The sequence below is a fragment of the Rhinolophus sinicus genome, chromosome 18 (assembly GCF_057876585.1).
Source record: "Rhinolophus sinicus isolate RSI-liver-muscle chromosome 18, RSI-T2T, whole genome shotgun sequence".
Classification (NCBI taxonomy): domain Eukaryota; kingdom Metazoa; phylum Chordata; class Mammalia; order Chiroptera; family Rhinolophidae; genus Rhinolophus; species Rhinolophus sinicus.
Genome location: NC_142518.1, coordinates 69513553 through 69533722, shown reverse-complemented (window position 1 = coordinate 69533722; position 20170 = coordinate 69513553). Strand labels below are relative to the sequence as shown.

The 20170-nt window shown below is 39.7% G+C and overlaps 1 protein-coding gene and 1 non-coding gene across 2 annotated transcripts in view; both read left to right on the top strand.

Moving 5' to 3' along the window:
• ESX1 (ESX homeobox 1) overlaps nt 1-20170 on the top strand; it is a 142647-nt gene that overhangs the window by 34346 nt on the left and 88131 nt on the right. The window lies entirely within an intron of this gene.
• On the top strand, nt 3042-3148 carry LOC141569820 (U6 spliceosomal RNA). The gene has a single exon (XR_012493600.1). It is a non-coding gene; the product is annotated as a U6 spliceosomal RNA (small nuclear RNA).

Sequence of the window (20170 nt, the reverse complement as noted above, 5' to 3'; positions counted from 1 at the left end):
TTAACAGAAACCTTCTAGAGAAAATGACTGAACCTTGGCCCAGAAGACTGATGCTAATGGCAGCAATTCCAGTTCTATAGCAAGCTGATAGGTTTCATATATTAGGACAGGGATTCTTTAAGAAGACTCTCAATTAATGTCAGATAGATCATTGCTCATTCTGACTACACAAAGGGCATCTTCTTAAAGAATGGTCATTATAAAGTCAGTGCTTCAGGGTCTAGTAAATAGGGCCTGGCTTCAAGATTACCCATTTTGTTCCCATATATACAGTTGTTTCAGGGAAGGTGTGATCAAGGGCGTATCCTGATCCAAGTAACACTAAACCAGAATATAACACATTATATCACTATGGAGATTAAAAGACAGAAATTTTGGGAGAACACAAATGCACCCAGTTTCAAAATCAGAAGATTCTGAGAGTAAATGGTGATGCAGATGTGAAGTTTGGAATTATGAAACTACACTGAAATGGTACAGGATTAATGGTAGTAGTTGCCAAAATGTAGTACTAAATAGTTTTTTTTTCTGTTTTCTTTTCTGGATATTTGAAGAACTACTTTTTAAAAATTACTTAATCCACTGCTAGGTATCTACCTAATAGAAATGAAAACTTATGTTCACACAAAAACCTGTACACCAATGCTTAAAGCTATTATGCTTTATTCATAACAGTCAAAAGGTAGAAACAATCTCTATGCTTTTCAAAGGGTTAATGGTTAAACAATCTATGCTTCATCTTACCATGAAACACTACTCAACTATGAAAAAGGAAAGAATTATCAATACACACAACTTGGATGAATCTTAAACGTATTTTGCTAAGTTAAAGAAGCCAAATCCAAAAGGTCACATGCCATATGATTCCATTTATATGACTCTCTGGAAAAGAGAAACCATATAAATGAAAAATCAGTCAGTGGTTGCCAAGGGTTAGTGGTACAGGGAAAAGGATTGATCTTAATGGGGGCAGCATGAGGGACTTTTCAGAGTGATGGAGCTGTCCTGTATGGTACTGGTGGCTACACCACTATATGCATTTATCAAAACCCCATAGAATAGATCTATGCACCATAGACTGAATTTTACTGTATGTAAAGTTTAGAAAGTTCAACCAGAATACTGGGGAGAAGGGTGATGGACTGAAGACTGTGACAAATGAATCCAACTGTATTACAAATGAGTCACATGATGAAGGTGATGGGGAAGAAAGGAGCTGACCTAAATAACTATGAAAAACAGGGTGTTGATTAAATACTATAAAACTAAAGACAAAAAATGGTATATAAACATTGCACTCTAGTTCATAAATTTGTTTCTCATGGGGGTATGGCTTAGGTCATCTGAAATTACTTTACTAACATACTACTAGGGTTGAAAATTTAAGTAAATATATTGTAGATAATGAGAACCAGGTGCCTCAGGGTAAGAGAAAAAAGGTACAAATAAGGAAGGGAAGAGAAGGCTAAAATGAACCCCATGAGCTGGGTTGAGTCATAGATATCAATATGGACTCGTGGGTTTTTTTCTTAATGTAATCCAGATAGATACAGAAATAAATGTAGACATATGCCTGTATAAGCTAAAACATATACGTATATTTCCTAGCTATATCCACTGAGAGGGGCTAGAAGCAGTGATACCTCAATAGCAAGCACACTTAAGGCACAGGTCATGGTTTTGAAATACCACTTTCCATTAAATGAAAGACTGGCTGGTTTCAGGGCTGGAGAAAGGAAAACAGAAGATGAGCCTGGCTCATCTCGTGGTGATGAAAATAAGGGAAGTGGTAAAAAAAATAATAATAATAATAAATAAATAAATAAATAAATGAAGGGCATGTTAAAAGGGCACAGGAGCCAACCTGAAAGAGATTCCAAATGGCTAAAATTGGAACAATTTGATCAATAAACTAAATAAAACTAATATAGGATTATAACCCAAAGAATAGAATAAATATGTTAGTCTGCTCTGGTAAACAAATAAGTGAATGAATGAATCAATGAATGAATCAATGAATGAATGAATGAGGGAGTAGAGACAACTCTCTCTTACAGAAGAATTCCAATTTTCCAACTAATATATGTGCAAGGAGTGAGGGAAATAGAAAATCATCACCATTAGAACATCACAGTAATAATTGCTTCAGGCAAGATCAACTGATGGATATTAATATTAGTGGGCAAATCTTAAGCAGAAATAGGATATTTGCACACTTTCTAAGTACCTCCTCCAAAACATTTAGTAATTACAAAGGGGAAAACTGCAAGTTTACAGTGGAAAATCCTGACAGACACCATCTTTACCAAGGGATGAAGATTATCATCACCCATAATACATAGCAACATCATGTACCCCCTGATAGACTGCACAAAGAAGGGCACACCAATGTGTTAGCGTTTCCAATGATGTATGACATCAATCTAATCATGAGAATACATTGGAAAAGCCCCAATAGAGGGATAGTCTACAAAATAACTAGCAAGTACTCCTCAAAAGTGTCAAGGTCATGAAAGACAAGGAAAGATTAAAGAACTGTCGCAGATTGGAGGAGACTAAAAAGACATGACAATTCTTGCAATTTGAGGTCTTAAACTGGATTCTCAAACAAAAAAGGGACACTCGTAGAAAAAATGGTGAAATTTTAATTAATTCTGTAGGTTAATTAATAGTATTGTACCAAGGTGATTTTCTTAGTTTTGATAATTGAAACATGGTTATATAAGATATAAACATAAAGTGAAACTGGATGAGGGGTATGCAGAAATACTCTGTACTGTTTTAACATTTAGTCTAAAATTATCTAAAAATGAAAAGTTTTGACAAATGAATTACTTTTCCATGAAAACAAAAGTAGTAAGTCTAGTAAAGGAAACTACCAGATGCACACTCCTATTGGTAAAGAGAATAGCTACTACTCATGCACAATCAATGCAAAGGAATATCATAACTTAGAGTGAAGAATAAGAAAAGGGCACATATGTTAAGTCTTTCTCTGGCCAATATCTATCAAAGTTACCTGTGTTAATTTTTGTCAATGTGTGCTCGCATTGGCAACACATATACTAAAATTGGAACAATACAGAGAAGATTAGCATGGCCCCTGCGCAAGGATGATATGAAAATTTGTGAAGCGTTCCATATTTTTTAGAAAAGGGTAAAAGGGATCAAATATGTGTTATGGAAAGAGAACCAACGGTGGGTGATGAACACACAATGTGATACATAGATGATGTATTACAGAATTGTACACCTGAAACCTACGTAACTTTACTAACAATTGTCACACCAATAAGCTTTAATTTTTAAAAACTGTCAATGGTTTTAAGTAGTTTTCTTACCACTAAAGTGGACAAACAGAAGAAATCACTATTGCTGCCTAGATCAATATTGGGGTGCTAAAAGCAATGTATTTGTAGATTCTTGTATGAAGAAAAATAGGATTTCCTAAATTTCTTCCCCTGAAAAGTTGGAGTGGTTGTCAGCCACCATGGAAGCTAATCCTGAAGACTTAGACCTAGGAACCAAGAGGTGCGGACTACCTTGGCTGGCTCACAGTAGAAAGTGTCAGAACTCTTCATGTGTCTTTAATTGTTCTTACCAGGCCTCTGGAGGCACCGGAGTGGAAATTAGGATTATAAGGTAAATATGGGAGACTACGTGGCAACCTAGAGCATCCCCAGACCAAACGTATTTAAATCTAGATAAAGAACTCCATGAATATGACATCAAATTGCATACTACAATACCTTGGGTCCCAATGAGAACTATCAAAATCATGATAAATAACAGTAGGTAACACTTAACTAAATGCTTGGCACATTGCTTAAATTAACAATGTTAATCTCACAACTGCTGTATTGGATAGGTGATTGGGCTATCTTCATCATTAACAGATGAGGTAATTGCTCTCCACTGAGGCTAAATAAAAAGCCCCAGTCCCACAGGCAATAATAAGTGGTAGAGACAGGTTCTAGACCTAGACAGTCAACGCCCAGTACCCATGGTGTTAATCACTATGGTATGGTACCCCCTCCACTAATGCTAGTGTCAGAAAGCTCTCATTCTGAAATACCTAAACACTGGGACCATATTGAGAAACGTGGAGTTCTACAATACTGATTTGCTATTTTGATCATTGTGTATTATGTCTTCTGCTTAGGCACATTATATATTCAGTTTGAAAATTTACAAAAATATCATTTGTCTAGCAGTTGACAACATGCTCCTGGTGCAGTCCCGTTTTCTAAGCATGAGGCAGAGCCAGGGGTTGTCCATTCAATTCACTTTCACACTTGAGTTTAGAAAATGATCCCTGTGTAGAACTGTGAGAATAGTCAACTGAGAAGCTACCCAAGCAAACCCATGGAGTTCTCAGAAAGCCAATTCAACCTCTGGATTTAGCTGTCATGAATAATGTGGGTGTATCCAAGAAACTGTTTGGTAATTTGTTTATAGTAAATAGTTATTCTGGGATAATTTAGAATGTCTTAGAAAACTGTACTCAGATACCAGTTTGTTAATCCAGAAGAATAGTCAAGTTTGAATAGTCAAGAAGGATAGATTTCAATCATTAATCAGGAACATTTAATTTATTTAGCCTACAAAAAGCCCACTCTTAATACTTGAGATGATCTTATTGCAGTCTCCACAATTTTTGGGTAGCACAAGCTTCAATTTTAGAAAGTAACTACTATATACTCGCATGAATATATAAAAGGCTTACTTATCAACTTTGCTGATGAACCAAAGCAGGAAAGGATTAACTAATTCACTGGAGGGCAGAATTCCAATTCCAAATATTTTCAATAGGCTAAAACCAACAAAAATTCAATTATACAAATACAAGATGGGGGAAGCCTGACTTGACAGCAGCAGTTCATGTGCAAAGCTGACCACAAATGCACTTGAATCAATAGTGTACCATGGCCTCTAAAATGACTAATTTTAAAGATTGTAATCTGCATTGACAAAAATTTGGTCTAGTCATTCTTTCTGTATACTCAGCTGATCACTCCACATCTGGAACACTCTTGTCCAATTCATAGCACAACATTTTGAAAGGCAGTAGCAGCCTCACAATTTCTGCATAGAAAGGGCTTATGATACTGAAGTATTTAGGAGTGAGATATTATAATGTCTGTAATTTACCCGAAGATATTTCAGTAAAAGAAAAAATAGATGAAGTAGTATGGTAAAATGTTAACAACTGTTAAATCTAGGTGATGAGGTACATGGGAGCTCATTATAGAATCTATGTTTCTGTATGATTGAAAATTTCATACTAAATGGTAAAAGAAAGGGGCCTCCATGCAGCAATCTGGTTAGAAGGTAATTGAAGTGGCCAGGGGACTTGTCTTGAAACTTCATTTACATAACAAGCATGTCTTTTTTCTTAAATGGTGTATTTATTTGAAGTGGCATTGATGGGGACAAACGGAGATTTGGAAGGGATAAGTTAAAGTCCCCCAAGGTACTATCATTGTTGAAAAGTCTTAATAAGTCACTTACTCCAACATTGAAAAGGATGACAGAAAATGTTTAGGAAGGCCAGGGAGTATCACATGCTCCTGGTATAAGTGCCTCTTCTCCAGCCTCCCCTAGCTTCACCAAACAAAGTGGCCAATAGACCAGCCCCAGAAGGAGGCTCTAATTAGCACTGATAATCTACCTCCTTCTAGGAACCCAACAGGACTAATCCTGACACATCTTACATCCCTGCTTACTCGAGTCACCTCCACAAGTCCCAGCCTCCCAGCATGCATCATTACCTCAATTCCCAATCCCTTAAGGCTCCACATATTCCCTAATCTGACTCAATATCCTGCTTACCAATGAACCCCCAAGCCCTCCTGCTATGGTTTCATTTCATTCCACTTCTTATTCTAAAGGAAGTTTGGCTCTTCCCTGAGGTCTCTGCTTCCACACAGCCCTCTCAGATGGGCTGCATGTTTTCTTTTCTACACCTTTCATATCACTCACTGGACCTGGAGGTAGAGATGTGTCCTCCTTTTTCCACTTTGTCACTTCGAAGACATTTCTCCTCCCTTTTTCTTCAAAAACCCCAGCCAAATTGACGTGTAGACCATCAGTCTATGCCAATTGCCACCCCTCTTTATGGTGTGCTCCACCAAACTCTCAGTACTCCCCTTTGTTCATTCATTGGGACTGTTACCAGGGACAGTCTTTTTCTCTTACCATTTCTCCTGTGATTTCAATATCACTTCAGGATATAGCCAATACCTTGGTCCCACCATCCCTTGACATCACTTCTAATAACCTTCTGTTTCCCATCATCCCAGCGCAGTCACATACTCCAATGGTCATACTCTAGAAGTCATTACCAACAACTGTATCATCTCCATAATTTCAAATCCAAACTTCCCTCTCTCCTACATAACTTCCACTTGCAATCCGTGGATCCCACTACCCTCACTGTCTATCTGTCATTTCTTTTTCTTTTTTTTTTTTTTTAATTAAATTTATTGGGGTGACAATTGTTAGTAAAATTACATAGATTTCAGGTGTACAATTCTGTATTACATCATCTATAAATCCCATTGTGTGTTCACCACCCAGAGTCAGTTCTCCTTCCATCACCATATATTCGATCCCCCTTACCCTCATCTCCCACCCCCCACCCACCGCCCCCGTTACTGTCATTTCATGTCTTCACTTTCCATACTACCCAGCTAAATCCCAGGTTCTATCATTATATCCACAGCCATGTATAAATCTGCAAGTGGAGGAAATATCTTTACTCCCTCCATCAAACTTAACTTAACCTTGGTTAAGAACAACTACACCTATGCATCGGAATAGTTCCACGTTAAGTTTAATTTAACCAGAACTCTCAATGCCTGACAATCCTAAGTGTTTCTAGTCAGCTTCTTGTCCTTCTCTCCAAGACAATGATTTCACACTTGTTTTCCTGCATGAAACCTCAAACAATTCCCCTTGCAGAACTCTCAGCTAATGATTTCACTTATTTCATGGAGAAAACACAATCAGAAGAAAATCGCCTCTGTTCGGTCAAGATGTAGCAATAGGTAAATGTTGAGCTTACCTTCTCGCATGACCACATCAAAATTACAACTAAACTACAAAACAACCATCATTAAGAATCACCTGAAATCTTGCTGAACCAAAGCCCTACAACTACAGACATATAGAAGAAGCCACCTGAACACTGGTTAGAGGGGCAGAGATGTGGAATGGGCTGGTATAACACCCATGTGTGGCCATTAAAAATAACGAGGGTTATCTCAGCTGCAGAGGTCAACCCCGAAAGGAGCAAGGGGTCCTAGCACCACACCAGTTTCCCAGCCCAGGGTTCCAAGTGCCAAGGAGAGAAATCCCCATAGTTTCTGGTTGTGAAAACCAGTGGAGATTGAGACTGAGTGAGACTGAGGGCAGCTGCAGTCCCAGGCGTTCCTCTTAAAGGGAATGCACACAAATTTACTCACTGATGGAATCACTGGCTCTGGGCTCCAGAGCTGGGGCAGCAGTTGGAGAGGAGACAGGGACATACAGGGGGAGGGGCGGGGCGGGGGGGCGGGGGTCGAGCTGTCTGGATTCAGGATGAGGGCTGGAGGGGCAGCCTTCTCTGGGATGGAGGAGCTGGCAGAAGCCGTTGTTTCTTCGTTGAGCCCTCCCTGTTCCTGGTGTGCAGACACAGGTGGCCAGCATATATGAATCTCTGTCAAGCTACCTGATACCATTTGTCTGCCCCATCCTGATGATTCTGGGACACCACCCCATCCAGCTTTAAGGCACACCCAAGCCACTTCCAGTGGCTTTTTCCTACAAACCACCTATCTTGGCTAATGCTGCAGAGTTTCTGAGGGTCTCTCAAAGGTTTGTAGAACCCAGACAAGCAGCATCTAACTTGAACATGTCCTGTACCTCTGTCTGACCAGACCTAAGCCCAGCACTAGTGGCAGCTGGCATTGGTTCAGGGCTTGGCCTCTTGAGACACTTCCAAGCATGGTGCGGGTGGCAGCCATCTGCAGATTCCTCTTTGGCTCCTGCCAGGTGGCCCCGGGTGGGGAACAGGCTGCAGCTGAACTTGACCTGCAGCAGATCCCCTCCCAGGTGACCCTGGGGCTCACACACCCAGTGGCCAGCTTCAAAACAAGATGGAGCATCACCCAGCCACCTTCAAGGATGACACACCCAAGCGGTAGATTGGGCAGGGACCAGAGCCCTGCTGAAGCACACCCTGCTCTAAGGTCAGCCCCTGTAACACAACTCCTCCACTGTAGTCAGGGCCAGTCCTCACAACCAATCAGCATGATATCAATCCCTCTCATTGACATGAAAATAGCAACCAAGGCTCAACTACAACAGGAGGGCATACACAAACCACACAAGGGATACACCTAGAGTGCATAACTCAGGAGACCAGGAAGGTGGCCCCACTAAGCCCCACAGCACACCTACTACATAAGGCCACTCTAGTAAGACTGGGAGACATAGCAGCCCTTCCTAATACATAGAAACAAACATATAGAGGCAGCCACAATGGGAAGACAAAGAAACACGTCCCAAATAAAAGAACAGAACAAGGCTCCAGAAAAAGAACTAAATAAAATGAAGATAAGCAATCTACCAGATACAGAGTTCCAAACACTAGTTATAAGAATGCTCAATGATCTCAGGGAGAATTTCAACAAAGAGATAGGAAACATAAAAATGGAGATGGAAAACATAAAAAAGAACCAGTCAGAGGGTAAATGGGATCAAATATACGGTGATGAAAGGAGAACTGACTCTGAGTGGTGAACACACAGTGTGATATATAGATGATGTATCACAGAATTGTACACTTGAAACCTATGTAACTTTACTAACCATTGTCATCCCAATAAACTTTATTTTTTTAAAAAAAAAAGGGATACAATGATAGAAATGAAGAATGCATTATAGGGAATGAACAGTAGATTAGATAAAGCAGAGAACTGAATCAGCAATTTAGAAGATAAGGTAGCAGAAAACACCCAATCAGAACAGCAAAAGGAAAAAAAAATCCAGAAAAATTAGGATAGTTCAAGGGGCCCCTGGGACAACATCTAAAGTACCGAAATTCACATTATAGGGGTACCAGAAGAAGAAGATAAACGGCAAGGAATTGAAAACTTATATAAAGAAATAATGATGGAAAACTTCCCTAATCTGGCAAAGGAAATAGATATACAAGCCAAGAAAGCACAGAGAGTCCCAAGCAAGATGAACCCAAAGAGGCCAACACCAAGACACATCATAATTAAAATGCCAAAGGTTAAAGACAAAGAGAGACTATTAAAAGCAGCAAGAATAAAGTAGTTACCTACAAGGGAACTCCCATAAGACTATCAGTTGAATTCTCAAAAGAAACTTCAGGCCAGAAGGGATTAGTAGGAAATATTCAAAGTGATGAAAAGCAAGTACCTACAACCAAGATTACTCTACCCAGCAAAGCTATCATTTAGAATCAAAGAAGAAATAAAGAACTTACCAGACAAGAAAAAGCTAAAGGAGTTCATCACCACCAAACCAGTATTACAACGAATCTTAGAGGGACTTCTGTAATACAAAAAAGAGAGGGAGAGAGAGAGAGAGAGAGAGAGAGAGAGAGAGAGAGAGAGAGAGAGAGAGAGAGAAAGAGAATAACTACATACCCATCAACAATTGTATTCAATGTAAATGGATTAAGTGCTCCAATTAAGAGACATAGGGTGGCTGAATAGATAAGAAAACAAGACTCTTACATATGCTGTGTACCAGAGACTCACTTCAGATTGAAAGACACACAGAGACTGAAAAAAAAAGGGATGGAAAAAGATATATCATGAAAATGGAAATGGAAAAAAAACTGGGGTAGCAATACTTATACCAGACAAAATAGACTTTAAAACAAAGACTATAATAAGAGACAAAGGAGGACCTAGCTATCCAACTTCTGGGTATTTTTCCAAAGAAACCCAAAATCCTACTTTGAGGGGACATGCCCATCCGTATGTTTATTGCAGCATTATGTACAATAGCCACGATATGAAGGCAACCTGGTGTCCCTGAATGGATAAAGAAGAGGTGGTACATATATACAATGGAATATTACTCAATTGTAAAAAAGAAAAATGAAATTTTTCCATCTACAACAACATGGATGAACCTAGAGGGTATTGTGCTGAGTGTAGTAAGTCAGACAACGAAAGACAAATGTCATGTGATTTCACTTATAAGTGGAATCTAAAGAACAAAATAAACAAACAAAACAGAAACAAACTCATAGATACAGAGAACATTTCTATGGTTGCCAGATGGGAGGGGTTTTAGGGGTGAGTGAAAAAGGGGAAGGGATTAAGAAGTACAAATTGGTTGTTACACAATAGTTTGGGATATATAGTATAGCATAAAGAATATTGTAATCAATAATATTGTAATAACCATGCATGGTGTCAGATGGGTCCTAGATCTATTGGGGTGATAGATGGAAAAGGTGTTTGGGAGCAGGGTAAATAAGGTGAAGGGATTAAGAAATACAAATTGGTAGTTATAAAATAGACATGGGGATGTAAAGTATAAGGAATATAATCAATAACATGGTAATAACTATGTACAGTGCCAGATGGGTACTAGACTAGTCAAGGGGACAACTTCTTAAATTACATATTAGTAAATGTCTAACCACTATGCTGTACACTGGAAATTAATATAAAAGAATAACGAATGTCAACTGCAACTGAAAATTTTAAAATTTTATAAAGGGGAATAAGAGGTTCAAATTTCCAGGTAGAAAACAAATAAGTCATGGGGATGTAATATACAGCATAGGGAATATAGTCAATAATATTGTGATAGCATGGTACAGTGTCAAATTGCTGCTGGGCTTGTCACGGTGATCACTTTTTCAGCATAGGAATTATAATCAATAATATAGTAATAATTACATACAGTGCCAGGTGGGTACTGTTGAGTAACTATAATGTACACCATAAAATAACATAATATAGTATGTTAGCTACATTTTAATAAAATCTTTTTTTTTAAAAAGAAGTGGGACCAGCCTGTTCCATATCTCTGCCCCTCCTACCAGTCTCAAGGTGGCTTCTTCTATTTGTCCATAGTAGTAGGGTTTCAGTTCAGCTAGACTTCAGGCGATTCTCAGTGACAGTTGTTCTGTAACTTAGTTGTAATTTTGATTGGTCATGAGAGGAGGTAAGCACAGCATTTACCTACTCCACCATCTTGACCAGAAATCTCACTCAGTTCTTTGTATGCATTATCTCCAATTCTCACAAAGATCGTGGAAAACAAGTATTATCAAGTCTATGATAGATTGTCTGGAAAAAAAATGGCTACAACAATTACCTTTCCAAATTCATGCCCTTGAGTAATCCCTTCCCATACCTACTCTAAGCTTGGTCATATGACTTACTTGATCACTGGTACAATAGCAAATATGAGAAAGCTGAAACTCAAAAAGGGCTTGCACATTGGGTCTTGCTCTCTCTTGATGCTCTTGGTAGCCATTGTTCACCAAGTGAATGAGCACAGGCCAGCCCACCAGGTGATGAATAACACTAATTATTCCTACCACCCCTGTTGACAATCAGCCAACTGCCAAACATATGAGTGAGGCCAATTGACATAAATGGATGAGTGCAGCCAACTGACAAACATGAAGCAGAGACAGTCCCAGCTGAATACAGTCCAACCTACCAATCCACAGAATCATGAGCAAATAAATGGTGTTTTTTTCAAACCACTACATTTTGAGATGGTATGTTATGTAGCAAATGCCAACTGATAATAATGCCCATTATACAGAGAAGGAAATTGAGGCTCAAAGAAGTTAAATAACTTTACTGAGCTCATTCTATAGCCATTATGTGGCAGAATAATAATTTTAAACCCAGGTCTACATATTATTTAATTTAACCTTTACATCTGCTCTATGAAATAGACATACTATTATTACTGTTATTTTAAACATGAGGAAACATGTACAGGGAGGCTAAACAATCTGACCAAGGTTACATAATTAATAAGCAGTAACATGTTAACTGAACTCATTGTGGTGATCATTTTGCAATATATACAAATATTGAATCAGTATGTTGTACACCTAAAACTAATATAATGTTATGTCAGTTATTATTCAATAAAGAATAATAACGGGGAAATCAACAGTAAAAAATAAATATATAACTAGTAAAGCCAGAATTTAAACTCAACTATGCCTGATTTCAGAGATTGTGCTATTTTCACAACCTCAAGCTGAGGGTTCTGGTTAGTTGAGGATTCCAGTTAGCTAATTCTTCCCTATAGAAAAACTGATTGCTCCAGCACTGTATTAGCACCAAACAAGATTGCATTTCAAAATGCACTGCTTAGCTCCAAGCATACAAACATAAAATGCATAAAGGAGAAAGAGCAATGGAAAAGGAACAAGACTTGGGAATTTGAATTATTAAAACAACAACAACAACAACAAAACATTAGAAAGCAGGTCTGGTTTTATAAATAGCAGATAAGAAAAACTCATTAAAATAACCAAAGCACTAAGAGGAATATAATTTAAGACAGGAGCTCATAAAAAGGATATTTTAAACTAGAACCGAAGTAGCTAGCAGGCACCAGCTCCAACCAAGGAGGAACGTGTTCATTAACACTAAAAAGTACTGCATTGGCTGCCCATCACATTCACATGTGTCCTTCACTGACTTTCTGCGTCAGTCTAAGTGCTGCCTGGCATTGGAATTATTTAGGGTAGAAAAGAGAATGTGGAGGGAGGGAAGAAGAGGTAACACTTATTGAAGATAGCATGGGAAGAGAACTGGACTGCAACTAAGTAGCCAAGTGACCTTGGGTACATTACTTAACCTCTACAGATCTTAATTTCCTGATCTCTAAGGTCCCTTACAGTTCTAAAATTTCATGATTCTATGATGATATGAGAGGGGAGGTAGTGACCAGCAGTAAGTCATCACTGCTGAGGACCAAATAAAGAACAAATGATCTCAGATAACAGCATTCCTTCATTCACTCAACAAGCATTTATCGAATATCTACTATGTATTCTAAGCTTTGTTCTTGTCCTTGAAATCATAAGGGACATGTCAATGAATAAATACAATTCAATGTGATAATCCCAGCAATAGATATGCAGAGCACAGAAGAGGTGTGATTAACGACAAGAATGCTGATGCATAGGCTCCTAGCATTCTATGCACCTGGATTCAATCTCAACTTAGCTACTGACTAGCTGTATGACCTTAGACAAATCATTTAACCTCTCTGAGCCTCAGTTTCTTATGTGTTCTCATCATAATAGGCTCTGAAGCTACAGTCTGAGTTCCCTATAGGTTTGATTCTCAAGCCTCCGCAAAGGCAAAATACAGTCAGATGGGGGAACTGAAGCCAGATTATAGAGGGTTTGAGGAGGAATAAGATATAAGAAGAGACTGTACAGAAAAATCTCTCAAAATAAGCTGGCTGTGAAGAGGAATAGGGAAATGGAATGGTAGCTAGAGGAGGAATGTGGAGTCAAGAGAGAGGAGTTTGTTGTTTTGTATTGTTTTTTGAACAGAGGTTGTCTAACTTGGTTGCTTGTTTATGTAAAACACCCAGGCAAGAGGGAGATAGTCATAGTGCAGGAAAATGAGGCGATAACTGAAGAATCCAAGTCCCCCATGAAGGCAAGATTGGATGGAATCTAGAAGGGATTGGCCTCTGACAGGATCACCTTCTCCTGTCAGAATGCACACATACTGCATTGTAAAAGGCAGAAAGACAGTGATGTTAGGTGTAGTTAGGAGGGTGGATTTAGTGGTGGGACAAGGAGAACATTTCCATTTTCTGGATTCTGTTTACTCAGTGCTATGTAGGGTGAGGCCGCCAGTGAGTATGAGAAGAAATGAGCGGTGGGAGAGGGAGGTCCCAGGAGAGAGAAGGAAGAGGACAGCTCAGAGAATTACCATCCAAAAGCCCTCACTAAGGAAGAGTAATGGAAGTGATGGACAGTGTCAGGTGTCCATTTGAAGTTCATGATGAATGATGAGAGTCAGCCAAGTTGTTAAAGTCTAAGCTATTTTAAAAAGGGGGAGGGAGGAAGGAGGATAAGATAGCCAAGGGTTAGGATATGACAGCTCAGTGGATATGACAAATAGAGAGGGAAAGGGAAAGTGATGATAACAATAGTATGGATACACTGTAAGCTAGGGAAGGAGACAAACATAAACAATGATGGGCTGGTGGAGAGAGAAAATGTAGTGGGAATCAATGGATTGGAGCTGTAACCTGATAAGGTTGAGGAACTCCAGCAGTGGAGGTCAAGATTTACAAAATAATGCAGTTTGTAGTGATGAAAAGGGCTAGTACATATACATGACCAAGTTAAAGTGAGTAGAGGAAAAGATCATTGACGTGAAGGGATCTAGGAAGTGAAAAGCCCTGATGAGGGATGGGTCATCCACACAAGTGTTGAAGTCACCAAAAATGATCACCAGAGTCAGTGTGGAAAGGACCACAAAGCCTAGAGGGAAAGATCCCACCACCACCACCACCAAGGGAATTTCTACAATATCCCTCAGGCTACTAGGAGGTAAGGGAAATCAGCATACAGATCCCAGCCACTTGGGGACACTGCCTCCCTACCTGCCCTGTGCCCAGATTCGGGAGATTCAGTATACCCCAAAGCTGGTCCTCTCTCCTCTCCCCACACTCTCAAATTCTTCTACTCTCAGACAACTCATCTCTGAATTTCCAAAAACAGATTTTTCTTTAAAATAAAGGCCTCATGGGGCACGTAAAGCTCTGACATCCCTGGCAAAGATGTTGAAGACCTCAAGAATGATGAGAGGAAGGAAGAGGAAGAAAGCAAACCATGAACTAGGCCTGCAATAAATGAGAAGTCATCAGGAGGTTGGTAGATGATGGCAATGAGGAAGGTAGAAGGGTGGGGCTTTTGCAGGAAGAAGAGAGAGCAATGATCAGGAATTTGGGGGAGCAATGAGAGCCCCAACCTCACCTCCTGGGCAACATGGTTAGGAGGCAGCCAAGGTTCCAATTGTGGCAAGAGTCAGAGGACATGTACTATTAAGAAGCTAAGAATATAAGGACTTTGCCCTTCACAGATAGGCATTTCTAGAGGGTACAGTAAGGGCTTGGGGAGAATTAGAAGGAAGTAGCTTCTGTCTGATTGTAAAATGACTGGGGCAGTATGGAGAGTGTGCGGTTGCCAGGGAGGCTTGGTAAGGCACAATAGGATTAGTTCTGACAATCCCTTAGGGGAGGGTGAGCAATTCATTGTAGGTTGAGGTCCAGAATATTTCATTCAATGACAGTCTTCATTCCTAAAATGGACACATTTTTTGCCCACATGAGGCAATATGAAGGATGTTCAATCAAAATTCCTGTGACGTAAGGGCCACAGCATCAGAGGGGGAGCAGTTCTCTTGAGACTGACACAGTAGAATGGTGTTGGTGACTTACTCAAAGCAGCTCCTCAGGCCTCACCCTCTGAAATGTCTGGCAGCAGTAGCTTATGCCTGTTTTCTCTTATAATGTGACTTGAACCAGATTTTTTTTCAGTCCATAAAACACTTGTCAGGAATACCGGTATGGATCCTTTCTCAGTCTCAGCTCCCTCATTCATCAGACCAGCTTTTTAAGGACAAGGTCAAGTGGGAAATATGTACAGTAGGAGAATAAGAAAATAGTGCATTCCACATGATCTCCAACATCACTTCCTTATTGCAGTGAAGGAAGCCCAACATTATGCTTCACTTCCTGAGTAGTTGGCCTTTATCAATGTTGTCCGTTCAGGTTGCACCAGCTTGGGGCTTGGCTGACAAATAGATGAGTCCCAAGTCCATGCAGTTCAATGGGCAGCCAGAATGCTGCCTCAGCTTAGGGCTGAGCTCAGAGCAGGGCTATATCTAGACCAGTTTCCCCTCACCGACAGGTGATGGCATTTACTCCATCAGTGGGCAGGGAATCACCTATACCTCTACTTGTGCTCATTCATTCCCAACCTCTGGGCTGCTCTATCCAAGGCCTCTGGGTGCACAGATGTGCAAGTTGAGCCAGGCTATAAACCTCTGCAGTATTAATAATACTGATTCTGCTGGTCTGGGAGCACACATTGAGGACCATTGGTCTAGATTAGAACTTTGCCTCCATTTATGCCCTTTGTTAATCAACTCAGCTTCCTAGACCGGACCTTATCAAAAAGTAGGCACTAAATTGTTCTGGAGAGATATATCCCCTAAACCAGCTTCCTTCCCAACTTCTCAGCTCTGCCACTGATACCACATTTCTTCCAATTACTTGGGCTTGAAATCTCTGTCTCGTATTCAGATCCTGCCTATATAGTCAGTCATCAACTCCTTTAAAAACTTCCTTTAAAATGCCTCTCATGCCTTTCCTCCCTGTCCCCAATTCCAACATTCTAGTCCAGGCTTTTATCATCTCAAGCTACCTGGGCCCTTGACTCTTAATCTCTCCCTTCCAACCCATCTAGTATACCACCACCAGGCTAATCTTCTGACCTCTGAGGCTTCTTCCAATTTCAAGTTCAGTATACCTTTCAACATGTCACCTAATTAATCTAAAAGCCTAGCAAAATTCCTGCTCCATGGGGACTGCACACCTTAACAATCACTGGTCCTCCATTTTCTCTGCTTCTCCAAAAGCTAACTCTACCTTCTGTCTGATGGTTCTGGAAATGTAATCCTGAAAAACACATGCATCAGAAATATCGAGCTGTGGGGTGGCCAGTTAGCTCAGTTGGCCAGAGCATGGTGCTAATAACACCAAAGTTGCTGGTTCAATCCTCGCATGGGCCACTGTGAGTTGCGAAGGAGAAGAAGGGGAAGAAGGAGAAGAAAGAAATATCAAGCTGTCTGATAAAGATGCATATTCCTGAGCCCCACTTCAGACCTACTGAATCGAATGCTTCTAAGAGCAGAGCCCAGGGATTTGCACTTTACCAAGCTTCCCAAGGAAATTCAATGCATGTTAAAGTTGGGGAGCCACTTTTCTAATGCCTTGCTAATAAATATAAACCATCATCACTTCCTCTGTATGTTATCTGTTGCTGTGTAACAAATTACCCCCAAAACTTAGTGGCTTAAAACAACACATTTATTATCTCACAGTTTCTGTGGGTCAGAAATCCAGGCATGGGTTAGGTGGGTCCCTTGGTTGCAATCAAGGTGTTGGTCAGACCTATAATCATCCCAAGGCTCAACTAGGGAAAGATTTGCTTCCAGGTTTACTCACCTGGCTGTTGGCAGGATTCTACTGAATCCTCATAGGCTGTTGGACTGAAGGCTGTTGTTCCTCCCTGGCTGTTGACCAGCAGCTGCCCTCATCTTCTTGCCATGTGTACCTCTCCTAGGTCAGTTCACAAAATACCGTGTTTCCCCAAAAATAACACCTAGCCGGACCATCAGCTCTAATGAATCTTTTGGAGCTGATGGCCCGGCTAGGTCTTATTTTCGGGGAAACATGGTAGCAACTTGTTTCATCACAGCAAGCAAGTAAATATAGCCAGAGAAAAAGAGAGCCAGTAAGACGAAAGTCACAATCTTTTGTAACCTAAGCATGGAAGTGACGTCCTATCACTTTTGCTCTTTTCTTTTCTTTTTTTGTTTTGATTTTAAATAACCAAAATGGATTTATTTATGTCACTGACAACATGCACAACACTGTGATTGTATCATTACTTTGTTTGGTTTCCTTAAACATTACTTAAGTATGCATTAAAAATAAATGTTTACATTTAAGAAATGTAACGTATTAAAGAAGTTCTCTGTAAACATACCTCATTCTCAATATATTTTCCTGCTTTCATACATAAATAACTTAATCTACAAAGTCAAAATAAAACTATTAACTCTTATGGTCTAAAATCTTTTTTCTATTTGTTAGAAAGAAGCCCCTAGGTTCCAGCCCACACAAAAGGGGAGAAGATTACACACACATGTGAATTCCCAGCAGATGGGGATCACTGGGAGCCATTTCAGAAGTCGCCTGCCATACCTTCTTCAACATCAAATACACACGTTTAGCCCATGTTCTTGCCTACTTACCCAGCCAGGACAGAAGACTTAGAGACAACAGAGTCTGGTTCACAAGAAAACAATGCATAAAGATATGATTATCTTAGTGTGACTATTTACATTATAAAAGTCTCTGATTTTAGTGAAGGAGAAGCAATTGACCAAGGCCCAAAGTGGACATTTGGGACCTCTGACAAATAGATATCCATCAGCTGGACCACTTTTCAACCCTGCCTGCAGATTAGAATGCTGGGGAGCTTTTCTTAAAAAGTCCTGATGTCCAGGGTCCCACCACAAACCATTTAAATCAGAATTTCTGAGGCTGGAGCTCTAGGATCAACATTTTTAAAAGATTTTCAGATTATTCTAATGTACAGCCAGGATTAAAAACCCCTGGGCTGGCCCATTCTTCCACACTCACATGCACTGTGTGTGTGTGTGTGTGTGTGTGTGTGTGTGTATGTGTGTATGTGTGTTCAGCATACATGTGTGTTTTGTTCATTGCAAAGTTTACATAAATGAATATTTATTTCTACATACCACTTATTCACATTTGGAAAAAAAGATAATTTAACATGCATCCTTGGTATATTAAACTCTGAGGGTCTACATTTTTATTCCAACAGGCTTGTAAGTTCACTGAGAAAGTAAAGTCTAAAACATACATGAACCATCATTTAAACTGTTTGCTACCAATGCAATCACAGAGGGAGTCAGTTTCTTATTTTGTTTTATTAAATTTATTGGGGTGACACTGGTTAATAAAATCATATAGGTTTCAAGTATACAGTTCTATAATCTATCATCTTTATATTGCATTGTGTGTTCACCACCCAAAGTCAAATCTCCTTTGAGTTGGTTTCTTATTAACACTGAGAATTAACAGAAAATGGGGAGTCCATAGGCTTACATTGAACAACACTATCTAGAGTTAGCAATGTTCATAAGAAGGACTCAATGAACATTTCATAAGTACTGTATGTGAATGAAGTATACTTACCCATAATTTAATGCATCCGATCAACAGATTCTTTTGTACTTTTTAAAAATTGAAACTTGTTGCCAATATTTAAAATAAGGAAATTTCATACAAAGATCCAGATTCGGGACTTCTCTTTTAAAACCCAGCATTTTGGACAACACTGTACTTACAATTTCCACAGGGTAACAATCAGCAGAAAGTGAATAATAGCTCCCACTTACTCTCCACTGTCTCCCCAAACAGACATATTTCACTCTTTGACATCCTCTGCCTTGCCCCAGCAGGCATCTGGAAAAAAGCATAGGAGAGTGGTTAAGAATGTAGGCTCTAGCATCAGACTGCTTTGTGTCCAAAGGCTGCCTCTGTCTATCATTGTTTAAAGGTGTGAGTTGGTAAGTTAGTTAACATTTCTGTGCTCCAGTTTCTTTTTTCTGAAGATCATGGATAATAATAAAACTTCCTTTACAGAATTGTTAAGAGGATAAGTAAGTGAATTGATACACACAAAGAGTTTAGCACCATGCTTGGCCAGAAGGTCAGCACTCAGTAACTGTTAGCTGTTGTTACTTGAGTTGAGTGCAGTACAACACAGTAGTTAAGAGCCCGTGCACTGGAGTCAGGGCCAAAACCCCAGCTCTAGCACATACTAGTCATGTGGCCTTGAGCAAGTTACTCAATATTCTTATTTACTCATCTGTAAATTGGGGGTAACAATAGTACCTAACTTTGTAAGGTTGCTATGAGAGGACTAAATGAGATACTGTTTGTAAGGTGCCTGGCACAGAGTAAACACTCAATAAATGTTACCTATTATTGCTATTTTAATCTATAGAGAAGATGAGATTAGCACACAGGACACTGGTGAGGAAGATCGAATCGAGACTCAAGTTGGGAGATGTGTAGATTAAACAGACTGTGGAGCAGGAGACATAAGAAAGTCTTAAAGCATTTCTGAAGACCAAAACAAACATTAGGGATTAGCTTCAGAGGCTGACTCTAAAGAGGCTGTCTAAGAGCCAGGGGAATTTACCCACTTCATCTGCACTTGCCCCAGCAGTTTGGAAATGTACTCCCTAAACCCAAATCTCTCACAGGGCTACCTACCGTCTTTGTAACCCATCAATGCGACCAACATGAT